Source organism: Anomaloglossus baeobatrachus, chromosome 5 (genome assembly GCF_048569485.1).
Source record: "Anomaloglossus baeobatrachus isolate aAnoBae1 chromosome 5, aAnoBae1.hap1, whole genome shotgun sequence".
NCBI lineage: Eukaryota > Metazoa > Chordata > Amphibia > Anura > Aromobatidae > Anomaloglossus > Anomaloglossus baeobatrachus.
Window position 1 is genome coordinate 20086764 of NC_134357.1, and position 14834 is coordinate 20101597.

The 14834-nt window shown below is 48.3% G+C and overlaps 1 pseudogene; it reads left to right on the plus strand.

The window, feature by feature from the left end:
* LOC142312572 (uncharacterized) overlaps window positions 1–14834 on the plus strand; it is a 168953-nt pseudogene that overhangs the window by 73548 nt on the left and 80571 nt on the right.

Genomic DNA, 14834 nt, shown 5'->3' on the forward strand with positions numbered 1-14834 from the left:
ACCTTCTCAATCGGTGGCTGATGAAATGCGGGCAGCTCAATCTCTTCGAGGTCGTCATCCTAAGGCCCTTCTTCCAACAAGTGGGGGATCCGAGAGAGTGCATCGGCATTAACGTTGGCACGGCCAGCCCTGTACTTAATGGTGAAATCGTAGTTGGCTAGCCTAGCCACCCACCGCTGTTCCAATGCGCCCAGCTTGGCAGTGTCCAGGTGGGTCAGCGGGTTATTATCCGTGAAGGCGGTAAACTTAGCTGCTGCCAGATAATGGCGGAACCGCTCGGTGATAGCCCACCCCAGTGCCAGGAGTTCAAGATTGAAAGAGCTGTAGTTCTCAGGGTTCCTCTCAGTCGGTCGGAGCTTCCAGCTGGCATAAGCAATCACTTTTTCTTTTCCGTCCTGGACCTGGGATAGGACTGCCCCTAAGCCTACATTGCTGGCATCGGTGTAAAGGATGAAGGGGTGGTTGTAATCAGGGTATGCTAGGAATTCTTCTCCGGTCAGGGCCGCTCTCAGCTGACGGAAGGATTCCTCATGCCTTTCTTCCCACACCAATGGGGCTCCTAGGGGTCTACCACCTTTGGTCTGTCCCACGAGGAGGTCTTGCATAGGGGCAGCCATCTTCGTGTACCCCTTGATGAAGCGACGGTAATACCCCACCAGGCCCAGGAACTGCCTCATCTCCTTCACCGTGGTCTGCCTCGGCCAGTCCTGAATGGCGGTGATTTTCTCAGGGTCAGGGGCGACACCCTCTGTACCGACCACATGCCCTAGGTACTACACTCTGGGTTTCAGCAGATGAGACTTTGAGGGCTTCAACTTCATCCCATATTTGGCAAGGGACGCGAACACCTCGGCTAGGTGCTCCAGGTGGGCTTCATATGTCTGGGAGTACACAATCACATCATCCAGGTACACCAGGACGGTCTCAAAGTTTAGATGTCCCAGACAGCATTCCATCAGCCGTTGGAAGGTTCCAGGGGCATTGCACAGCCCGAACGGCATGCTAATAAACTCGCAGAGTCCCATAGGGGTAGCAAATGCAGTCTTCTCTCGGTCTTCTGGTGCCACAGCAACCTGCCAGTACCCACTGGTGAGGTCAAGGGTGGAAAAGTAATTAGCGGTTCTCAGCGCAGCCAGAGATTCTTCAATGTGGGGCAGAGGGTAAGCGTCCTTATGTGTTATCTGCTTAATTTTTCGGTAATCCACACACATCCGCATGGTGCCATCCTTCTTCTTAACCAGTACCAACGGGGCGGCCCAGGGACTACAGCTGTCCCTAATAACCCCTGCCTCCTTCATGTTTCTCAACATGTCCTTGGCACATTGGTAGTGTGCAGGGGGAATAGGCCTGTACCTCTCTTTGATAGGGGGATGCTCACCGGTGGGGCTATGGTGTTGAACCCCTTTAATCTGCCCAAAGTCTAGGGGATGTTTGCTAAAAACCCGCTCATACTCCCGTACCACCCGGTATACCCCTTCTTTGTGATGTGTAGGGGTATCGTCAGTGCCTACGTGTAGCGGTCGATACCACTCGTCTAACTCCCCTTGGGATGGGTGAGTGCTGGCAGTAGGTGGTGAGGTTGGGGGAATAGCCTCGTGGATGGTGTGGGGATCCAAGGTGAACAACTTGGCAAGGGTAGCGTACCGGAAAGCCTGACTTCTTCCTCCCCGCAGTTCAGCACCCTCACGGGCACTCTCCCCTTCTTTACATCTACCACCCCTCGGGCAGCCATTACTGTGGGCCAGTGTTCAGAGGGCATGGGCTTTATCATGGCAGGGTAGTCACGCCTCTGGGGCCCTACCGCTGCCCTACACCAAATCATCATCTCGCTCCTGGGAGGCACAATCAAAGGGGCAACATCCATCACTCTCACCCCACCAATCTCTCCTCCTGTCGAGTTCACATGTTGGCGGTACATCAAGGCTCTGATCTCACGCTGCACAGCTCTCTGTCGGCTCCCCGCCGCCGTGGCGGCCAGCTGCTGCAGTAGGGTCAGCACGTCACTCATACAGTGCTCCATCACGTTGGTCCCTAGCACTACCTTCGGGTTATGATCACTGGGTTCATTCATTATCACAATCATACCCTGGTGTTGCAGTTCAGCTTGCCCCACAGTCATGGCCACTTGTTTGTATCCCACTTGGGTCAATGGGAGTCCATCAGCAGCAATCAGTGTTATACTGGCATCTAGGGGAGCCAGCTCGTCTTTTCCCCAATACCGTTGATACAGTGTGTATGGTATGGTGGTTACCTGTGATCCAGTGTCCAGGAGAGCCATCACCGGTATGCCGTCCACAGCCACGGAGATGATGGGCCGGGCCCCGATGTACCGGTCCCGCCAGTCCGGGGGGCCATGGGGTTCTACTCCTGAGGATTGGCCCGTAGCCCCAGGGGTTGCTCGTTTAACGGACACCGTCGGGAGTAGTGGCCGGGTTTACTGCACCTGTAATAGATTGGGGGCCTATTCCGTGAGTCATTGGCCCTTCTCCGCTGCATCCAGGGGATGTCCTCAGGGCTGTCAGCGAGCTGCATCTTCACCGGGGCCTGGGATCTAGTCGGAGGCTGGAGTGCGGCGAGAATCTTAGCGAGGTCCCCATCCATGCGGCGAACTTGGGCAGCGAGCTCTTCCATCGTTCCGATTGGGGCTGCAGGCACTGGAGGTGCCGGTGGAGTAGGGGCCACCACGACGGGAGCAGTCTCAACCAGCCACGGGGCTGGCTCAGGAGCTTCAAATGCGGGGGGTTGCAGAGCTTTGATGGCCCGTTCCTTTAATACGGCAAAGTCCACATCAGGGTGTTCTAGGGCCCACAACCTGAGTTGCTTGCGGTCCTCTGAGGACCTCATCCCCTGCACAAACTGCTCACTTAACATTTTGTTACTGTCCACACTGTTGATGGTGTCCACCCGCTTCAGTGTGCGGAGTGCGGTTTGCAGGCGCAGGGCATAGTCCCGAATGCTATCTGCGGGCCGTTGCCGGCATTGATAGGACTGCATCCGCAACTCTGCCTCGGTACGGGTCTCAAATGCAGTCTGCAGCTTTTCAAATATGGTGGCTACAGAGGACCGGTCCCCCTCGGCCCAGGTCTCCGCCTCCTGCTCAGCCGCGCCGGTTAGCTGCCCCAGCACTAGCGCTGCACGTTGCTTATCAGTCAGGGGGTACAGTTCTAGCAGCGGACTAAGTTTTTTTTCGGAAAACCTGCAAGGCATCAGGTTTCCCATCGTACTGCGGTAGCCAGGCAGCTCCGGGCACATAGGGCAAAGATAACGGCATCACCTGAGCGAGAGCTGGGGCCGCGGCACCCCCCGCCAGCGCGGCCGGAACCTGGGCAGGCCCATTCCCATCTACGGGTGCTCCCGCGGCTGCGTCCGCCGCTCTTCCAGTGGCTCCGTCGGGCGCAGACATCTTGTTTCCGTCCCCCTTAGTCTCTTTTCGGCTCCTCCTCTACAGGGGCGGGGTTTCGGCCTTCGCGCCTCCACTACTCGAGGAAACGAAAGATTCCTGCCCAAGATTGCGGCTTTTCAAATTTTCCAGCCGGACACCTCCGGCGGTCACACAAGACACACTTCCACCAGTCGGTAGAACGGTAGGATCCTGTTCACAGCGCCAAGTTGTCGCGGGCGGAGGAGGGGACACTGCGCTCTCCCACTGCTCGGGTCCGGCCGCTGCTGCTGCTGCTTGGTGGTGGCGCGAGCGGTGGGCCGGATCCCGGGGACTCGAGCGGCGTTCCTCGCCCGTGAGTAAAAAGGGGATTTTGATTGTGGGGGTTTTGATTATTGTCCGTGATGCCACCCACAGTTGTGGTGAGATTGGTGACTTCACCACTGCTCTGGACGAGGATCCCGGGAGCGGTGACAGGGAGCAGCTTTGTTGTTAGTTCTCTCCTCCGTGGGTAGGGGGTTGGTTGTCCCGGGGCCCGGTGATGGGGGTAGGGATGGATGACAGGCGGGTTACAGGGCCTGGTGAGGTGCAGGGTCGCGGGGGCAGCACTGTGCCACACGGCACGGTGGTACTCACTCAGCCAATGATGAGGACACAGTTCTCGGTAAAACACACGGCTGGATGGACGGGTCCCACAGACGGCTGCAGTGTTGTTTCTCCCGGCAGGTTGATGGTGACTGCCTTTCCCTGTACCTATGTACGGTAGATGGTTCCAATGGGTTCCCACCGGTATCCCGCTCCCCAGCTTGGATATGGGCTGGAGGAGCCCCTTTTGCCCGCAGGCTCTGGCCCTGGGAAACGGTTGCCTTGGCGGTGGCGGTGTCTCCCTCTCTTGGTTGGACTGTTGCCTTCTGTCGGGACTTGGCTGCTGGGAAACCCAGGAAGTTCCCTTCGCTAACGAATTTGGCAAATTCACGGCGACTCCTACCCTTGCCGGGGTCCGTAAGCCCCTGCCAGATGGTGCTGGCTTCTCTTTGCATACCGGTCCGGTACCGCCGGGCCACCGCCCGTCCACGGTCTTTACGGTAAGCTCTGATAGGCCACTCCTGCAGACGGTCACCACCGTCTGCCAACCTTGCTGATCCGTCCAGGCCACACACCCGGACCAACTTTAGTCTGCTCAGCTGCCACTTTCCTTCCTTCCACTTTCACTTCCCTAGCTGAACTGTCTACCTTTTCCCGCCTCCAGGACTGTGAACTCCTTGGTGGGTGGGGCCAACCACCTGGCCCACCCCCTGGTGTGGTCATCAGCCCCTGGAGGAAGGCAACAAGGGTTTTGTGTCTGACTTCGGTGTGCCTGACCAGGAGTGTGGGGTGTGTGGGTGTTGTGCTCTGTGGCCCCTGGCTTGTCCAGGGCGCCACACATAGATACCAGGAAATTGTGCTACCTTCATTCTGTAATAACACCAAGAATGAGAAAGAAGGGGAATTTCACACGCTAGACATTAAGAGGTGTCTTCTCATTACATAGAAGCAACAAAGCGTTTCTGGAGACCTACCTCCGTCTGTAGTCTTTTTCAGGGTCGCGGTAGAGAGAAACCTTTCCTGTGGTAGAACAGTTATGCGAGCGGTGGTCCTTCCCTACTTGATTGCTCTGTAATCCTTCCTTGGTGCTGTCCTGAGGAAGGGAAAATAGATAATTAATCACCTGTAATTGGGTTTTCCAGACACATGACAGCACCCTATATTTACCCTCTCGGTTTCCTGTCGTTGGGGCAGATCCATTGTCCTTGGTCTCGAAAACCCAATTACCAGTAAGTGTCTATCTTGGTTACGCCTTTATTTTATTTGATTGTTTATCTATTTTTAGAAGTTCTTTGAAAATTATGTAATTCTGGGTTCAATTTATGCAGAAATATGGAAAATTCTGAAGGATTCACAAACATTTAAGCAGCATTGTAACTGAAGGAACTATAGAAATGTCTATAGTGAGATTATTACTGTGTCTCTCCATACACAGGATTACATAGTGGTGAAGACCTTTAGTGATCACTGTCAGGCCCCGGTGCCTGAGGGATGGGGAGGAACACTGAGCTCAATCCCGGGGTCTCCACCACATCCCCGGACACATGAAGACATCAATGACCAGAAGATCCTAGAACTCACCTACAAGATGATTGAGCTGCTGACTGGAGAGGTGACACTGCTGGGACATTATACAGTAATGCTATGAAGGGATGGGGAATAACGGTATCATTGTATGTGTCAGGTTCCTATAAGGTGTCAGGACGTCACCGTCTATTTCTCCATGGAGGAATGGGAGTATCTAGAAGGACACAAGGACCAGTACAAGGACATCATGATGGAGGAGCACCAGCCCCGCACATCACCAGGTAACAGATAGGACTAAATACACACATCTGTTAAAGGGATTGGTCACTTCAGGGAAATCTTTGACCAGCCACTGAAGAAAAAACTTTCAGAGAGATGAAAAATAAGTAATATTCACCTTACTGATCCCCTCTGTGGTGATTCTTCTCCTGTGTCCCTTACCTGTCACTGTACTGCACAGTATAGATGGACGTGTGACGTCTGCTGTCAATCACGGGCACAGGAGCAGTGGTCTACGCTGCAGCCAATGATGAGACGTCTCCGCTTCCTCCATTGTTGTGCACTCGTGTCCTGGATGCAGAGTGTCTGGTCACAGGCTCCTCCTTATCAACGACTGGAGCGGTGTGTGATCAGAAGACACGGCTGTCATAGGAAGGGGCGAAAACAGAGCAGAACGTCTGATAAAACTTATTAGTACATTTGTTACAACAACTGTATTTCATTTTTTACAGTTTCCCAAAGCAGCAAAAACTAAATCACTTATAAATAAGGAATTAATTGATTTCCTTATGTCTTTCCTACAGTAAGAACCAGTAAGAGGACGACGCCAGAGAGACATCCCGGAGCTCAGGACTGGTCACAGGATCATCAGGTCGGTGGGGAGGAGGTTGTAGGGATCTGATGTGTAGGAGGCTGATGTGTAGGAGGCTGTGCAGGTCGTGTTCTGCCGTCCAGCATTATTATATGATTTATACATGGCGGAGAAGGCAGCTGACCACAGACGTTACATGGGGTCTGGATCTCTTCACACTTTATTGGCTGTGAAAAATAAACCGACAGGTTGGATTTATATGGAATATGTGCCGCTATTTGCTGTAATGTGAGCGTCGTTCATCCTGCTAATTAAAGGGATGTTACTAAAACATGTTATTCCCTGTCCATGGAATAAGGAATGACTTGAACACTGGAGGTTTGACCACTGGTCTCTCCATTTATCCTGAGATTGGGGCTCTGTGACCCCAGGAATGTGGCTTTGCAGCCCCTTCCTGAAAAGAGCGATGGTGCGCATGCTCAACCTCCACTTCATTCATTGTCAGTGGGACTTGGAAGTGCATCGCTCGGCTGTTTACATCAGTCCCATAGACAGTGAATGGAGCAGAAGCCGAGCATGCACACCTTCACTCTTTTCACGATAGGGCTGCAGCGCTGCATTTACAAGATCTTTGGATCTGGTGTCCCAGTAGTCGAACCCCCGCCAATCTACAGTGGACAGGTGATAACTTACTGTTTTTTGCGTGACAATAACCTTTTCATGATCTTTTCTGCTCATCTATTCATTCCATGTGAAGTCTCTAGGTATCCGGTCACTTTTTAGCCCATTTCTTTCACAGCTTGTGAATCAGGATGAAGTTCTGCACCATTGTCCTACTACAGACATAATGGAAGAAGAGGAGGAATATGTGAGGGGTGACGAGCAGTGTAAGAAGGAGACTCCGACAGATGACGGCTCCGGTGAGTAGTGGCCACTGAACGCAGATCACATATTCCTCTTCTCCACTGGATGCAGCAGGTTTATGTTCAATTTTATAAAGTTGATCTCTCACCAGATTTCACTTTCACCAGATTCAATAACTATATAAACAGCACTTTTTTGTTTTTCTCCCATTTTTCATGAGCTGAACTGAAAGAGCTAATACTTTTTCTATGTACAAAAGACCTTTATCTCTCAAATATTGTTTACAAATTTGTGTAAATATGTGTTAGTGATCACTTCTCCTCTGCCGAGATAATCCATCCACCTCACAGGTGCGGCATATTAAGATGCTGATTATTGCACAGGTGTGCCTTATGCGAGCTTCACTCGGTTCGATCTATCGTGCGATTGCACGAGCGATCGTACCCGTCTCCGTCGTTTGTGCGTCACGGGCAATTTGTTGCCCGTGTCGCACAAAGTCATTTACCAAAATCTGCAGGCTTGGGGGATTTGCTCGTCCGTCCGGCCCCCACAGTTCCCAGAGCACAGTGCCAGATAGGATCCATGGTCGTGTTCCAAGTCAGGCCCCACAGTGGACCTGTGGCACCTGCATACGGGCAGGGAGTACACACTTTTCAAGAACCAGGGGTCCCCAAGAGCTTCAGGCCACAGGGATCCAACACCAAGCGCCAGGAGGAAGGGTCCACCATCCATTGCATCGGCATTGACCTCTAAAGGATCCGAGTTCGACGGGGTCCATCACAGCTGGTGAGGGGTATTTCCCGAGCGAGCGGCAGACCTGTGAGTAAAACGCCTGGAACCCGCAGAGAATGTGTCCGCCTGTCATTCATGGCGTCGCCTTCCTGCGCGTTGGCGCCCACCATTACTATTACCCTCATCATCCTCCCTGGGGCCTGCTCCACCGGTGGGGAGCAGAAACACCTTAGCTGCTTCTACTGTAAGGGGTAGTCGGACCCCTGGTAGTGAAGGAGCGGTTTTTCCCCCCCTGAAAACGCCACAGTAGTATGGTGGCAAATTGTAAATGTTAATGGTAAAATGTTACCTGTCATTAACTGTTTCCCCACTAGGTGCCAGTGTAGAGCAGTGGTTCCCCTGGTAACAGTGGCAGGGAATGAAGGGGCAGGGCAGCCTAGGTGGGGAAGGAAGGGCTCTGAATGCAGAGTCCAGTGTGCAGTGAGATGTGACTGGAGAAAGAAGTCTGAGGTGACGGGGCAGAGTGTGGAAGTGGTGCAGTGGCAGAAGAAGTGGAAGAGTCAAGACTAGTCCCAAAGCCGGTAGTGTGTACTACAGTGCAGTGCAGCTATCAGGGGGATAACAAGTGGCCCCTGCAGGCGAAGGGTAGTGCTCTGACAAAGAAGTGAAGGTAAATGGGAACGCCCATAGAAAACAAGTGAAGCAGTTCCCCGGCAAAGAAGTGGAAAGGTGAGAACTTATCCGGAGCCGGTAGTTTGTGCTAGATCTGCCCTACAGTGAAACAGGGTTCAGTGTGCAGCTACTAGGGGGTTAACGCATGTCCCCTGCAGGCTAGGGAAAGTTACCGGGGAAAGAGGAAACCGTCAGCAAGAAGTGTAAGCTGTAATCCGAAGTGACTTGATGCTGAAGGGTGTAAAGAAGAGCGGAAGTTGTGATCAGTAAAATGTTTCTTAGTTCATCAACTGCCTGTCTGTGGCTCTTTACTGGGAGTGGTGAAGAGGCCTGTGAGCCGAGAGAAAAAGGTGTTACCGAGAAGCAAATTGCCCACATGGAAGCGTCCCTGCCACCTACACTCTGCCCCACAAACAACAACACACCTGCTTTGCAAGTGACGGCCGGGCCGGGGTTCAGCCTGCGGCCCACAAGGCGAGGGGACTCGACTACACCCCCTGAGGCGCCCCCTGCCCCCGTTACACTACCATCCATCCCGGAGGACAGCAACAGCAGCGGCCGCTATTTCCTGGCCACATACCGCAGGTGGCGTCACGAAATCAACCTCTACCATCATCCATAACCACCCCCTCATTTATTGTACACCTCGGGGCCACGAAACCGGACAGAAAGGGCTACCCCTTGACATTCCCAGACCCGAAATCACCATGCCCGGTGATGAGTAATTTAACCCCTTGCCCCGTGGGTGCTACATAAAGGCCTATTGTACAAAAAGTCTTAGATCTTTGAGTTTAGCTCATGAAAAATGGGAGCAAAAAGCAAATGTATTTTATGTTTTTGTTCAGTGTCTATTTCATCTCGCCCTTATTAATTTAACATATAGAAGAATTTGTGTCATGATCACAGTGCTGCTTATTTATTATAATATTCTCACTCATTATATAAGGGATAATATAATCCCAATATTAGACTGGGAATTAACATTAAGGACATGGGCATGTCCTCTACCATTCCACGAATTGATGGACATTTTAGCAATATTTATATTTATTTAATGGTAATAATAAAAGTTAAATATTAATATCATATATTCACATTCTTTATAACCCAGTGGTGTACACTATATGTGGACATAAATACAGGAGGGTGGTAAAAGAGCTGAAAATCTTCTTACCCTCTTCGACTATGCCAGGCTATGGGAATATTACATGTATATATGAAAAAATGATTGAACTGTAGCAACATATTTATCCCAAGTAGACAAAGAGCTGGGAAATGTGGATTCTCAACCCTAATTCTTCCAATGAAATTGCATATTATTCTTATTCTACATTACTATACATTGCACTGTAAGGAGAGGTGGTGAACAAATCCTGCAATTGCATTTGTTGTTTTTTTAATGGTAAATATGAAGTAGAAATATGATTCTTCAGATCAGTAAGATCAGTTATCCAATCCTGTATAGTTTTGCATTTTTAGTGCTGAACAAATAAATTCTGAAATTTGTAAAAGACATTTTTTTTATTTTTTTTTTGTTTTCTATTGGAGTTGTACGGGGGACTGTTTTTCATGTGACATACTGATGATGGTAAAATTGCAACACTTTTTTTGTATTCAGAAATAATTAAATTAAATTTTTGGTAGATGACTGTAAGAGGAGCACAGAGGGACATCTGGAGTCAGATTTAAAGACAGAAAATCCTGAGGACGCGCAGGCTACAAATCAAGTAAATGCAACTGTCCCAGATATATTCTTATCTTCTGGTTCATCACAAACTGAAAAGCAAAGTAAAATTCACAAAATGGATATGAAGTATCCAGCAACTCTAAAAGGAAATAAGCCAGTTTCATGTTCAGAATGCGAAAAATGTTTTAGCAACAAAGGAAATCTTGATGTACATCACAAAATACACACAGAGGAGAAGCCATATTCATGTCCCAAATGTGAAAAATGTTTTAAAACAAGACCAGGTGTTGTTATATATCAAAGAAAACACACAGGGGAGAAGCCGTATTCATGTTTAGAATGTGGAAAATGTTTTTCTAGTAAATCTGTTCTTGTCAGACATGAGAAAATTCACGCAGGTGAGAAGCCATATTCATGTTCAGAATGTGGAAAATGTTTTAAACGGAAATCACATCTTGTTAGTCATCAGAGAATGCACACTGGAGAAAAACTGTATTCATGTTCAGAATGTGGGAAATGTTTCAATCGGAGGACAAATCTTGTTAATCATCAGAGAATTCACATAGGGGAAAAGCCATATTCATCCCCAGAAATTCGCACACTGGAGAGGCCTTATGCATGTTCACAGTGTGGTAAATGTTTTAAAACTAAATCCTGTCTTGTTAGACATGAGAAAAGTCACACAAGTGAGAAACCATATTCATGTTCCGAATGCGAAAAATGTTTTAAAACAAGACTAGGTCTTGTTATGCATCTAAGAAACCACACAGAGGAGAAACCTTATTCATGTTTAGAATGTGGAAAATGTTTTACAAATAGCTCTGTATTTGTTACACATAAGAGAATTCACACAGGGGAGAAGCCATATTCATGCCCAGAATGTGGGAAAGCTTTCATAGGTAAAGCAGATCTTATTAGACATCAGAAAATTCACACAGGTGAGAAGCCGTATGCATGTTCAGAATGTGGGAAATGTTTTACAACTAAATCAGATCTTGTTAGACATCAGAAAACTCACACAAGTGAGAAACCATATTCATGTTCCGAATGTGAAAAATGTTTTAAAACTAGAGTATCTCTCGCTATGCATCAAAGAAACCACACAGATGAGAAACCTTATTCATGTTTAGAATGTGGAAAATGTTTTGCCACAAAATATATTCTTGTTACACATAAGAGAATTCACACAGGGGAGAAACCTTATGCATGTTTAGAATGTGGAAAATGTTTTGCCACAAAATATATTCTTTTTACACATAAGAGAATTCACACACATGAGAAATCTTATTCATGTTTAGAATGTGGAAAATGTTTTGGCACAAAATATATTCTTGTTATACACAAGAGAATTCACACAGGGGAGAAGCCATATTCATGTTCAAAATGTGGTAAATATTTTAAACAGAAATCACATCTTGTTAGTCATCAGAGAATTCACACGGGAGAGAAACGGTATTCATGTTCAGAATGTGGAAAATGTTTCAATCAGAGATCGCATTTTGTTAATCATCAGAGAATTCATTCAGGGGAGTAGCCATATTCATGTTCAGAATGTGGGAAAGGTTTTACATGTAAATCACATATATTAGACATCAGAAAAGTCACATATGTAAAAAGCCATATTGTTGCTTAGAGTGTGGTAAACGTTTCACAAATAAATCCTATTATGCCTAACGTGAGAAATCACACATAGGAGAGAACATTTTTATGCTCAGAGAGAACTTTCTCTTAGACATTAGAGAAGCCACACAGGGGAGAAGCTGTATTCATGTCCTAAATAAGGGAAATGTTTGACATGTCCATCAAGTCTTTATCAGCATGAGAGGAGTCACAGAGCAGAGAAGCCATTTTCATGTTTGTAATGTGGGAATAATTTAAACCAGATCTTGTAATTTGATAATTCATACAGAGGTGAAGACATATCTGTTTTATGAATTTGGGAAATATTTTGTCAGCAAATCAGATCTTTTTGAACATCTAAAATTTGTATGTAATTTATGAAATGTTTGCAATTACCAAAAATCAACTTTTAAACAATTAGAATCCAGATGATATATATGTATTACCTTATAATAGAAAGGTTAGAATCCTGATAATACACAGATATATAGTGATAACACTTTATGTAATTTTCTATGACATTTTCTGGTTTTGAAAACTATCTTTTCATAGGGAATAATTATTTAAATCATGTTTTGTGTTCCTCTTTACCAGGCTCATGATGGGGGAAAACTAGTAGTAGAAGAGAAAACATTTTCCTATACACTAAGCATTTGATGTATGCAATTGTAGCTTGTCTGAGCATATTCTAACCCCTTTCCCTCTGATCCTGACCTGAATATTGTAGAGATCTTTCAAGACTACCTTTTAATTCCTTCAATTTGGATGAGTGGGCTTTCCCAATAACCAGCTCAATCAAATATCCATTATATCGGCTGCATGATTACGTAGGATTTCTTGTTGCAGGGGTCACTGGTGCCTTCTGGCTCTAGCTGTTGCCTCGACTGAGATTATCAGACTTAGTATTTGATTATTTCTTTTGTAAAAAGGCTGATTTTACGCTCCTGAAACTGTATCATGTAGCATATCGCAAACGTTCGTACACTCCAAGTTTTTGTATATATATACAAAATTTCTTTTCATGAGACAACACTGAAGATCTGACCCTGTGATACAATGTACAGTGTCAGTGTGCAGCTTGTCCACCAGTGTAAATTTGGTGTACTCTAAATAACTGAACACACAGCCATTAATGTCAAAACCACTGGCAACAAAAGTGAGTACACCCCTTAGTGAAAATGGCCAAATTGTGCCCAAAGTGTCGTCATTTTTTTTCTGTGGCCAACCTTTTGTTTTAAAGCACTGCCTTAACTTTCTTAATGCTCAATAGGGTTTAAGTCTGGAGATGTGATTGGCAGTCCAGCAGCTTTACCCTCAGTTTCTTTAGTGAGGCATTGGTGGTCTTAGAGGTGTTTGGGGTTATTGTCACATTGGAATGTGAAGGAAGAGGTACATGCTGATTTTGTCTGGCTGTTGGCTGGACACACTTGTCTTTGTCCTCAACTGGTTGCTGCCACACACGCTTGACCCCATCTGTGGTCTCATCAGACCACAGGACCTGGTTCCAGTAATTCATGTCCTTAATCTGCTTGTCTGCAGCAAACTGCGGCTTTCATTTGCATCATCTTTAGAAGAGGCTTCCATCACGGACGACGGCTATCCAGACCAATTTTTTGCAGTGTGTGGCGTATTGTCTGAGCATTGACAGGTGGACCCCCACCCCTGTAACCTCTGCAGCAATGCCGGCAGCACTCATACTTCTATTTTGAAAAGACAACCTCTAGATATGACGCTGAGCACGTGCACTCAACTTCTTTGGTCGACCCATGGCGAGGCCTGTTTTGAGGAGAACCTGTCTTATTAAAATGCTGTATTGTCTTCTAGGCCACTGTGCTGCAGCTCAGTTTTAGGGTGCTGGCAATCTTCTTATAGCCTAGAATATCTTTGCGTAGAGCAACCAGGGGCGTAACGACCGCAGTCGCAGAGGTCGCTACTGCGACTGGGCCCACAGGGTTATAGGGGCCCAGCAGCCGCTCTGCAGAGCCGGCTGCCGGGCCCCTATGTGTAGTGCTGCTGTTTAGTGGCCGACTATGCGACTGTCAGGGGGCCGGCCTGTGAGTCAGGGGAGCCCATGTCAGTAGAGGGGCCCCTGACCTAGAGAGGCCCACCAGCCGTTTCTGAGCTGCAGCAGAGCAGGAGTGCTCCTGCACAGCAGACGGAATAATCCATCCCGCAGGACCTGCGATGATGTCATGCCCATGTGACTGTGTGGGAGGAGACACAAGATGCCGGGCAGAAAGCAAGAGATACTGAATCCTGAAGGAGATTTGGACACATGATGACTGGTAATAAGAAAAGAGGGGACATGAGGGGGAGGGGGGCTGCAGGGTGAGTGGCATATGAGGGCTGCAGACTGTGACAGAAGGATATGAAGGGGTGCAGAGTGTTTGAGAGGGGTAAGTTGGGGTAGAGGCAGGGTGAGATATGTGGGCAGGGTGTGTGAGATATGGGGGTGTAGTGTGTGTGATATGGGGGTGCAGACTGTATGAGGAGCAGGGTGTGTGACATATGGGGGTGTAGTGTGTGTGATCTGCGGGGTGCAGGCTGTATGGGGAGCAGGGTGTGTGAGATGTGGGGGTGTAGTCTGTATGATATGGGGGTGCAGGCTGTATGGGTAGCAGGGTGTGTGACATATGGGGTGTAGTGTGTGTGATCTGGGGGGTGCAGGCTGTATGGGGAGCAGGGTGTGTGAGATGTGGGGGTGTAGAGTGTATGATATGGGGGTACAGGCTGTATGGGGAGCAGGGTGTGTGACATATGGGGGTGTAGTGTGTGTGATCTGGGGGGTGCAGGCTGTATGGGGAGCAGGGTGTGTGAGATGTGGGGGTGTAGTGTGTGTGATCTGGGGGGTGCAGGCTGTATGGGGAGCAGGGTGTGTGACATATGGGGGCAGGGGCGTAACTACCGCGGTTGGAAGGAAAAGAGAGGTACTTGTTTTTTTATTTTGCTGGCTGCAT